Raw genomic sequence first — 10,485 nt, 5'->3', positions numbered from 1 at the left:
TCAGAACTCTAAAAAGGGGGCCCAAGGATCCACGTTTTACCAAACCTTCCAGGTGATTCTGATGCACATTGAAGTTTGAGAACCATAAAATTAGCTAACACACTCACCTAAGTATGAAAGAGGCCACATCAAAATCATTTTTTTTCTCTTATGTATTAAAATTGATTTTTGACTCAGTTTTAATGGTCTTTGATTTAATGGTCTTTGGAGGTGATGGAGTGGTCCCACCTGCCACTTTTTACTAGGACAGACTGTCATTTGTCTCTTACAGGGATGCATATGTAGTAAAAGATTATTTCACTTCCTTACACATGCCTAACAGCTATTGCCAAGTTTGGGGAAATGTTTCCTTCTTCCTAAAAAAAGTGAGCTCTTATCCATCTCTAAATATTTTCTTTCCAATTCAAAGTGAGGCCACCAAAACAACAGCATGAATCCCTGGAGAAAAGCCCCTACACAGATAGGAAAATGTCTATAATTCTTGTTGATCAGAGGAAGTCCCAGAATGTTAGTCTAAAGAATTCTCTAAGGTCTTCTAAAGAGCTATTAATAAAATAAGATACATACACAAAATAAAAGATAAAAAAATAAACTTAATAAAGCATGCTTCAGTATCTCTTAGAAGGCCCTAGTTCATTTATTCATTTGTACATTTTCAAGGGTGTACTGAGGTTAATATATTTTATTATCACTATTAGTATAATTATAATTATCAGTTTATTTCTCATTGTTTTTTCCACTTTACACACACACAGAAATTGTGCCTTCTACTGTAAATATACAGAATGACTAAAAATCACACTTTGTATATAAACAGAAACTTAATGAAAGTGCAAGGAAGATTATGAAAGTTCAAAACAAGAAGCATTTTTTTTTTTTTTTGCAAAGAAGAGGTTTTCATCCTGTGAGGTCTTGACACAATTATTCTTTTTTTTTTTCCAAAAAAAAAAAAAAAGTGTGTGTTTAGTTCCATTTTAGCGTTTTCCTGTTTCACTTTGTAGAGTTTCTCTACTCTCATCGGATATGATTTTTCACAGATTTGGTCTGTGGTTTTGTGAGAATGAGATTCTTAACCACGTATGTGAAAACAATTTCCTGTAAAGCTTCATGACTCCGTGCAGATAAACGCATGAGTATGGACTGACACGTCTGCTCTGAGAAGCTGCAGGGTCTGTGTCTCCACTTCACCCTAAGCTCATTTCCTGCCCGGCAGAACTCCTGAAACCATTCAAGAACAATCAGGCTAAGAATACAGAGAATTATGTGCTGATCTCATAAGGGGAGCATTAAACTCAGTTTGCCAGGAGTTCATTTCTCAGAAACCCTGATACAACAGTTGCCAAAAAATCGCCATTTAGTGCTTCAGATCAGAAGTGATTTATTTTAAAAGATATTTCCAGATGTTCGAATTCACCTTTAAAAAGCCACTTTTTCAAAAGTCAATGACCTTGACTCTCAACTGCCCCATCAAATCCTGCACTTTTGTTAACGTGTTGAAAGAAAGATGCCTATTTATTTTCCCTCACTGCTGTCTTGGTGCAGGAAACCCCGTTGCCCATGCGCTGAGGATGGCTAGCAGGGCTGCGTGGGGATGCTGGTGCCTCATCTGCTTTTACTCAGCCTGTGCAGCCCCAGTGAGGATTACCCTGCTGCTGCTGCTCGTGAGAACCTGGGCCCCTGCTGCCTCCCATTACCAAACAGAGGAAGAGGCCAAACGGCGGGTGACCTCTCTTGTTGCACACAGTTCTGTGTGTAAACACGTTTTTGAGGACGAATAGAACAGAGTGGTGCACCTTTCTGCCTCCCTTGGGCAGAAAGAGAGCACGTGTGCACTGGACTTTAAATCTTGGCTCTTGCTAAGGCACCAAGTGGCTGTAACTGGTGTTCTCAATTGTCTGCTGGTTTCAAGGAAGCAGGGAAAAGTCGTTTTCTGTGAAGAACTGGGAAATTGTATTTCGTTTATTTGCACGGAATACAAAGAAAGTTATACCCGCCCTTTGAATTAAAGATGTATTGAACCTACTGCCTGGCAGCCTTTAAAATATTTTATAATGTAGACTCTTAGAAAAAATAAAACCTTATTGAATTATCTTTCTCTGCAAGAAGCCAGCTAGTAATGACTATGCCCTGGGTCAGTTGTTGTAAATGGTGTTCTAATTTATTGACATATAGCGCACACTGCTTTTGGAGTTCTGTCCCGATTAGTGGTCTTCTTCATGGTGCCCTGCAGTGCCTCCTGCACAGACCACAGGAGTTGTCCCTGCAGACTTATGTATTCACTGTATTCAGTGTGTGCGCAGGATTGCGGGGTGGGGGCTTTCTTCACATTGCAGGCTAGAGCTTTTATTTAGATGCATTCTGCACTGAGAACTCTTCCTGCAAGTGGCAATGATTAATGCCATGGCCTTCAAATCCGCTGGCCCTGGATTCAGATCAGCTCAAGTGTTCAGTGACTGTCTGCACCCGAGAAGGGAACTACGTGTTCACTCATTTTCAAAACAGAGATAGTCTTATCACAATCATTGTGAGCTAAAAGGCTCTGAAAGTAGAGTGCTTAATTCTTATTTGACACAGAATAAGTGTTCTACCTCTTGCTGTCTCTCTCTCTCTCTGTGGGTATATATATACATAAATAAAATTACAATAGTATAATCATTTCTATTATGGTTATTACCAACTATGTGCTGTGCTGTGCTTAGTCGCTCAGTCATGTCTAACTCTTTGCGACCCCATGGATTGTAGCTCTCCAGATCCCTCTGTCTACGGGGATTCTCCAGGCAAGAATACTAGAATGGGTTGTCATGCCCTCCTCCCGGGGATCATCCCAACCCAGGGATCAAACCCAGGTCTCCCGCATTGCAGGCAAATTCTTCACTGTCTGAACCACCAGGGAAGCCCAAGAATACTGGAGTGGGTAGCCTATCCCTTCTCCAGGGGAACTTCCCAACCCAGGAATCAAACCTGAGTCTCCTGCCTTACAGGCAAATTCTTTACCATCTGAGCCTTTAGGAAAATACTAACAATTTTCCCTACCAGCTTTGCTACCCTCCACCTTTTACAGGTTCACAGAGTCCAATGTATACTTCCAAAATATATTTTTCTGTGGATCCTCATTGATAATACAGTTTTTAAAATTTATCTGATTCTTGCTTACTATAATCTCCAATTTTTCTCTTGTATATGTTCATGGCCATACATCTTCTCATGGGACTTCGTGCATGTTTGTATATGCTAAGCTGCTTCAGTCATGTCCGACTCTTTGCAACCCTGTGGACTATAGCCTGCCAGGCTCCTCCATCCATGGGATTCTCTAGGCAAGAATACTGGAGTAAGTTGCCATGCCCATCTCCAATGGGACTTTAGTAGGGGATAAATCAGGCAACAATAAATTGACATCAAGTTAACCCCAAATTCCCAATTCAGTTAATACCTCTAATATTTCATTTAAGATTTTTTTTTTCTGTATTCAGATCTTAGGTGGTTCTGTGACTTTTTAAATTAAACCTGTTTACATGGCAAATAATAGAAACCAACACTGGCTTGACAAAAGGAAATTTTATTGGAAAGAGACTGGAATGTCTCACAGAACCCAGGGAAGAGCTCAATAACCAAGGCTTGAGGGAGGAAGACAAGAAGCACTGAGGTTCTGACAGCAAGGTTCCAAAGCAACCTGGGGCCAGCAACATCTGCTGTGCATGTCGGTAAGTCTCTAGATCCTCAGCCCCAAATTAGACATTCCTGGCACAAAATCAGATGGTCCTGTTTGACTGTGATATGAAGGTAGGGTTACTTAACAGAGACATGGCTGTCAGACAGAGTTCAGAGCAGGGAGCATAGGAATGGTCTGCGTCTCTAAGTGGCGTCTACTCATTTTCTAGCCTGGCTATCTTGGTTACATCTTTTGTATAAAACTGTTTTTGAAATATGAAACATTCTCTCAGCATTTCCCTTAGCTATCTCCCACATTTGTGCAGCCAGGACATCTGTGCTCTAAGGAAAGGTGTGCAGTAGCTAAAAAGAGAAAAAGTGGATTATTTTACGAGTCTTCTTATGAGATGATAAGGAAATTATTGACCCAAGCCTTGGAGAAGTATAATGTTAGAAGGGAAACTGGGAGAATGAAAATACCAGTAGATCTTGGCAAGAGTGAGACACTCACTGCTCCCCAGACCATGTCGCAAGCAGGAGATGGAAACCTCATCTGATTTGCAGAGCTGAGACACGCAAGGGTTCCTGGAGAGACAATGAGACCCCCAGGAAAATGGAATAATTCCCAAGCACATAGGACTAGTGTGAAGTGGCAGTCAGCCACTGAACCCAAGAGTTCATGAAGATAGGAAGGAGACACAGCCCCACACTCGATCAGCTGCCCAAATCATGGGTCATATGGAGGGCTGGACACACTGGCCGATGCCTGTAATGCAACAGAAGGTGCATAAGTGAATGAATGAAGAGTAACACGGTGGCATTTGGTAAATGCCATAGAGTTAGACACAATCCTGACGAATCCTGGAGAAATTTTAGATTAAAATTCTGCCATCTTAAATTGGAAAAGGAAAATTTAAAAAAAAATTGTATTTCTGCAGTGGTTGAGGTTCAGTTCAGTTCAGTTCACTCGCTTAGTTGTGTCCGACTCTTTGCGACCCCATGAACCACAGCACGCCAGGCCTCCCTGTCCATCACCAACTCCCGGAGGTCACTCAGACTCACGTCCATCGAGTCCGTGATGCCATCCAGCCATCTCATCCTCTGTCGTCCCCTTCTCCTCCTGCCCCCAGTCCCTCCCACCATCAAAGTCTTTTCCAATGAGTCAACTGTATGCATGAGGTGGCCAAAGTACTGGAGTTTCAGCTTCAGCATCATTCCTTCCAAAGAAATCCCAGGGCTGATCTCCTTCAGAATGGACTGGTTGGATCCCCTTGCAGTCCAAGGGACTCTCAAGAGTCTTCTCCAACACCACAGTTCAAAAGCATCAATTCTTCGGCGCTCAGCCTTCTTCACAGTCCAACTCTCACATCCATACATGACCACAGGAAAAACCATAGCCATGACTAGACGGACCTTAGTCGGCAAAGTAATGTCTCTACTTTTGAATATGCTATCTAGGTTGGTCATCACTTTTCTTCCAAGGAGTAAGCGTCTTTTAATTTCATGGCTGGAGTCACCATCTGCAGTGATTTTGGAGCCCCCCCGAAATAAAGGCTGACACTGTTTCCTCTGTTTCCCCATCTATTTCCCATGAAGTGATGGGACCAGATGCCATGATCTTCGTTTTCTGAATGCTGAACTTCAAGCCAACTTTTTCGCTCTCCTCTTTCACTTTCATCAAGAGGCTTTTTAGCTCCTCTTCACTTTCTGCCATAAGGGTGGTGTCATCTGCATATCTGAGGTTATTGATATTTCTCCCAGTAATCTTGATTCCAGCTTGTGTTTCTTCCAGTCCAGCGTTTCTCATGATGTACTCTGCATATAAGTTAAATAAGTAGGGTGACAATATACAGCCTTGACGTAACATTTTTCCTATTTGGAACCCGTCTCTTGTTCCATGTCCAGTTCTAACTGTTGCTTCCTGACCTGCATACAGATTTCTCAAGAGGCAGGTTAAGTGGTCTGGTATTCCCATCTCTTTCAGAATTTTCCACAGTTTATTGTGATCCACACAGTCAAAGGCTTTGGCATAGTCAATAAAGCAGAAATAGATGTTTTTCTGGAACTCTCTTGCTTTTTCCATGATCCAGTGGATGTTGGAATTTGACTCTGGTTCCTCTGCCTTTTCTAAAACCAGCTTGAACATCAGGGAGTTCACGGTTCACGTATTGCTGAAGTCTGGCTTGGGGAATTTTGAGCATTACTTTACTAGCATGTGAGATGAGTGAAATTGTGCAGTAGTTTGAGCATACTTTGGCATTGCCTTTCTTTGGGACTGGAATGAAAACTGACCTTTTCCAGTCCTGTGGCCACTGCTGAGTTTTCCAAATTTGCTGGCATATTGCGTGCCGCACTTTCACAGCATCATCTTTCAGTATTTGAAACAGCTCAACTGGAATTCCATCACCTCCACTAGCTTTGTTCGTAGTGATGCTTTCTAAGGCCCACTTGACTTCACATTCCAGGATGTCTGGCTCTAGATGAGTGATCACACCATCGTGATTATCCAGGTCGTGAAGGTCTTTTTTGTACAGTTCTTCTGTGTATTCTTGCCACCTCTTCTTAAGCTGATATATCTGCAATATTTACTCATTAAAACTAAATTGCATGCTATCGTAACTTTTTCTGTACTGTGGGACTTTTTGTATGGAATGGATTTGTTTATTTCTTGAAAGTTTAAGAGCCTCCACCATTAATACTAGCTGTACACATACAAATGTAATTTTTGTGGAAATGGACAATTTTTGGAAAGTTTTAGCATTACTGACAAGTGTGTTTTTTTTTCCCCCTTCAAGCAATAAAATTACTCTTTTCATTTGCTGTGTCACTATCTTTAAATTCCATCTCTCTGTTAAAAAATGATGTATCCTTTTGTATAAGATAAAGAATTCTAGTCAAGCAAAGGGAAGACATCTTAAATTAGATTTAATTTCACTACTCAGAGAAAAAATACTGTTGAGAAACTGGTGTCTATTAATCTATAATAGTTAACATTTTAATCATCTTCATTTTTATTTTCCATTTCTTTTGAACACTTAAATTCATTATAAATTGTGTAGTATTTACTTATAGTTTGCATTTTACAATATTTTATGATTTTCTAATTATTTTAATACTTACTTAATGGAAAGGACTTGGGAAACAGTGTAAATAATACCATAAAAACCATCACACAACTGTTAATATTTTGGTGTGTTTTCCTTTCAAGCCTTTGTGTGTACACACACATACATGCATTTTGATTATATGGTATATTGTTTTATACTTTATATACTTTTATCTATTCATTTTTATGCTTTTATTCTTTCTCATTGAATAAATTTGTCTCAAATTTATTTATTCCTATTATCTTCTAAAATAGGTTTTTCGTGATGCAGCCACTGTGGAAAACAGTATTAGAAGTTGCTCAAAAAACTAAAATTACAACTGCCTTATGACTCTCCTGTTTCACTTGTAGGTATATATCTGAAAAAAACAAGAACACTAATTGAAAAAGATACGTGCGCCTCAGTGTTCGTAGAAGCATTATTTACAACAGCTGAAGACATGGAAAAATATCTAAGTATCCATCAAAGGATGAATAAATAAAGAAGATGTGGTGGGATATTATTCAGCCATAAAAAAGAAGTTTTACCATTTGCAGCAACATGGATGTAACTAAGGACATTGTGCAAAGTGAAATGTCAGATGAGAAAGACAAGTACTATATGATATTGCTTATACGTGGAACCTAAAAAATGCACAAAATAGTGAATATAACAAAAAAGAACAGACATAGAGAACAAACTATTGATTACCAATGATGGGGGAGGAGGGACACTATATGGGAGGGGAAATGGTAGGGACAAATATCAGGTGTAAGACAGGCTCAAGGAGGCACTGTACAGCTTGAGGAATATAGCCAATATTTTGTAATAACTGTAAATAGAAAATAACCTTAAATGTATAAAAATAAATTTTTTAAAAATAAAATTGCTTTTTGTTAATTATATATCTTTAAATTATTTCTAGTTTAGGGTCCTTGCTTCTGTTTACTATTCCTGTTCTCTTAAGAAAACTTCTTTGTTGCCACTCTTTTACTGATTATCTTATTTAATTTCTCCTCTTTATTTGGAATAATGAAAACAACTATGGTTACAGTAAAATTTAGCCTAAAGTATGTGATTTTCTTGTTGTTTTCTAAAATGTATATTGTTGAGTTTTTATTTTTCCTCCTTAACTCAATATTGAGTTTTAAAATTGATTTTAAAATAGATACACAGATTCATTTATTTTAAAAAAGCATTTTATATGAGTACCACACATTAGAGAAAAGTATTAAAAGCACAATCAACTAAACAGAATAAATAACTTTATTCTGTTATTCTGAGATAACAATTATTCACCTTTAGTTGTATGCCCTTTTGACTTTTATTCTAAGCATAGGCAGAATACAAAAAACTAAGGTAATTTTGCAAATAATGCTTTATGGAACACCTGCTTTCACTTCATAATATATCATGAATATTTGACTACAGTATAATTTTACAGTGACCTGTAGAATTGTGCTGTATTAAAAAATAATTTGTATAACTGATGCCATTGTATTAAATGTTTGGAGTAATTACTCCTCTTTTTTCCTGTATCAGATACCCTGTACATAAAATCATTATGAATTTCTCTAATTATTTGTCTAGGAAAATTCTGTGAGTTGAATTATTGAGTCAATTTTTAAGTGCATTTTACAGCTTTTGATTGATTTAGCGATTAGTCCTACTGAAAAGTCACACAAAGTTATGCTTTTATTAGTAGGAGACAAGAATGCTTTTTCTGTCTACTCATGTCCACAAGGAAGATTTTTTCAAATAGTTGTTCTTTTTATTTTTATTTTGTCATAATTTTACTACTATTCTTTTGTATTTTGATGTCTATTTGTATCTATTTTTTAATGAACAACTTCATATATTTTATTCATTAAAAATTGTTGGTTCCATTTCTTTTATTTGCTAAAGCCTTTATAAGTTTATTATCCTTTTGTGGACAATATGTTTACTCTAGTTTGTCATTTAAATTTGTTTTTGCTTGCTTTTCCTATTTTTAATGTTTAATTATTAACTTCCAATTTTGTTGCATTTAGACCATTGCATAAAATGCTGTACAAGTGATAATTGCTAATATTGTCGTATGCATGAGCATGACAGTCTCCTAGTTTTAATAAATCTTATCTTTGTATGATTATCTCCCCCTTGCCTTGAGAAAAGCATTTTATGCTTACTTCTCTGCTAATTTTCTTCTCTGTTGCTTGTTACTTCTCCAAGAACTCTCTCATTTAATTAATTTTGTGACTCTCCTGCTCTTACTTGTTCCCAAGTAAAATATGATGACAGTTTGATGTTTCTTCATGCAATATTCAAAGTCCCTTATAGAACACTAAAACATTCTAGTGGCCTGGAAAGTCATTACCTTTCTAGATGAAGACATTTTAATTTTGAGAGGATCTGTTATTTGGTGTCTGATACTCATATAATAGTCATGTATGTAATATATGTATATACCATATATATGTATGCTGCTGCTGTTGCTGCTGCTAAGTTGCTTCAGTCGTGTCCAACTCTGTGCAACCCTATAGACGGCAGTCCACCAGGCTCCCCTACCTGGAATTCTCCATGCAAGAACACTGGAGTGGGTTGCCATTTCCTTCTCCAATGCATGAAAGTGAAAAGTGAAAGTGAAGTCACTCAGTCATGTCTGACATCAGGCTCCTCCATCCATGGGATTTTCCAGGCAAGAGTACTGGAGTGGGGCGCCATTGCATTCTCTAATATATATGTATACCAGAATATAAACTAAGACTGTCTCAACAAATGAAATTAAAATGGTGTTTATAGAACAAATACCCCAAGCGGACCTGGGATTCCAATTTCCTGGTAGATGAGAGATGAAGGGATTCTTGGTGCAATACTTTCAATTACAAGTAAGCAGTTGGCAATTAATAAATCAACAGGAAATATACATTTTTCAATAACCTCAAATTGTTGCAATTCTCATCCATTTTCTTCTGTAATTATTCTCTTCTGAGTCATCTGCTTCCTTTTCTCTGTCTATACCAGATCATCCCAATCTACAGAATGGTGCCTCCAATCCTAAAATGAACAAACAAACAAATCATGGACAAGTAATAAAGTTCACCTCTCTTGATTCCACATCAGCTTCTGCTTCATTTTCTGCAATCCTTCAAAGCGAACGCCTCACTTACAGCCGTGAGAACTGACATTTCCACTTCCTCTTCTCCCTGTGTCCCCACCGCAGCAGCTTTTGCCAGGTCACCAGCGCACCCACTTGGTGTGGTCCCGTCCCCGTGCTGGCTCAGCAGCAGTGTATACACATGACTGCCTCCTCCTCGAAACGCCCACAGACCCTGGTTTCCTCCTATTCCTCTGGGTGTTTCCTCTCAGACTATTTTTTTGGATCATTTTCTCCCTGATTTGAAAGCAAGCACTGGCGGACTTTGGACTCTAGAGCTAATATTGGGCTCATTCTCTTCTCTGTCCACATAACCTCTCTTCAGGATCTTGTCCTGTGGATTAAGACTTCATTTATGTCTGATTTCTTCTGCTCAGGAAATATTTTTGAAATTCATTCATAGAATTGTGTGTATTAACAGTTTTTTTTCCATTTTTATTTCTGATTAGTACTACATTGTATATATTTATGCACCTCTTAGTGGACATTTGGGTTATGTTCAGTTTAGGGCTATTATAAGTAAAGCTACTATGAACATTAAAGTTAAGTCTTTATGTGGACATAGTTTTCATTTTGGAGATGTGGGTGACCTAAAGGAGATATACAACTTTTTTT

The 10,485-nt window shown here is 38.1% G+C and overlaps 1 long non-coding RNA gene across 1 annotated transcript; it reads right to left on the bottom strand.

The window, feature by feature from the left end:
* Positions 1 to 3,540: 3,540 nt before the first annotated feature.
* On the bottom strand, positions 3,541 to 10,087 carry LOC138424394 (uncharacterized). The gene is made up of 3 exons (XR_011250777.1): positions 9,884 to 10,087; positions 9,654 to 9,770; positions 3,541 to 4,414 (listed from the first exon to the last, which is right to left on the bottom strand). It is a non-coding gene; the product is annotated as an uncharacterized lncRNA (long non-coding RNA).
* Between the last annotated feature and the right edge of the window lie 398 nt (positions 10,088 to 10,485).

This window comes from Ovis canadensis, chromosome 19 (genome assembly GCF_042477335.2).
Source record: "Ovis canadensis isolate MfBH-ARS-UI-01 breed Bighorn chromosome 19, ARS-UI_OviCan_v2, whole genome shotgun sequence".
Lineage (NCBI taxonomy): Eukaryota > Metazoa > Chordata > Mammalia > Artiodactyla > Bovidae > Ovis > Ovis canadensis.
This window is presented reverse-complemented; position numbering and strand designations above follow the sequence as displayed.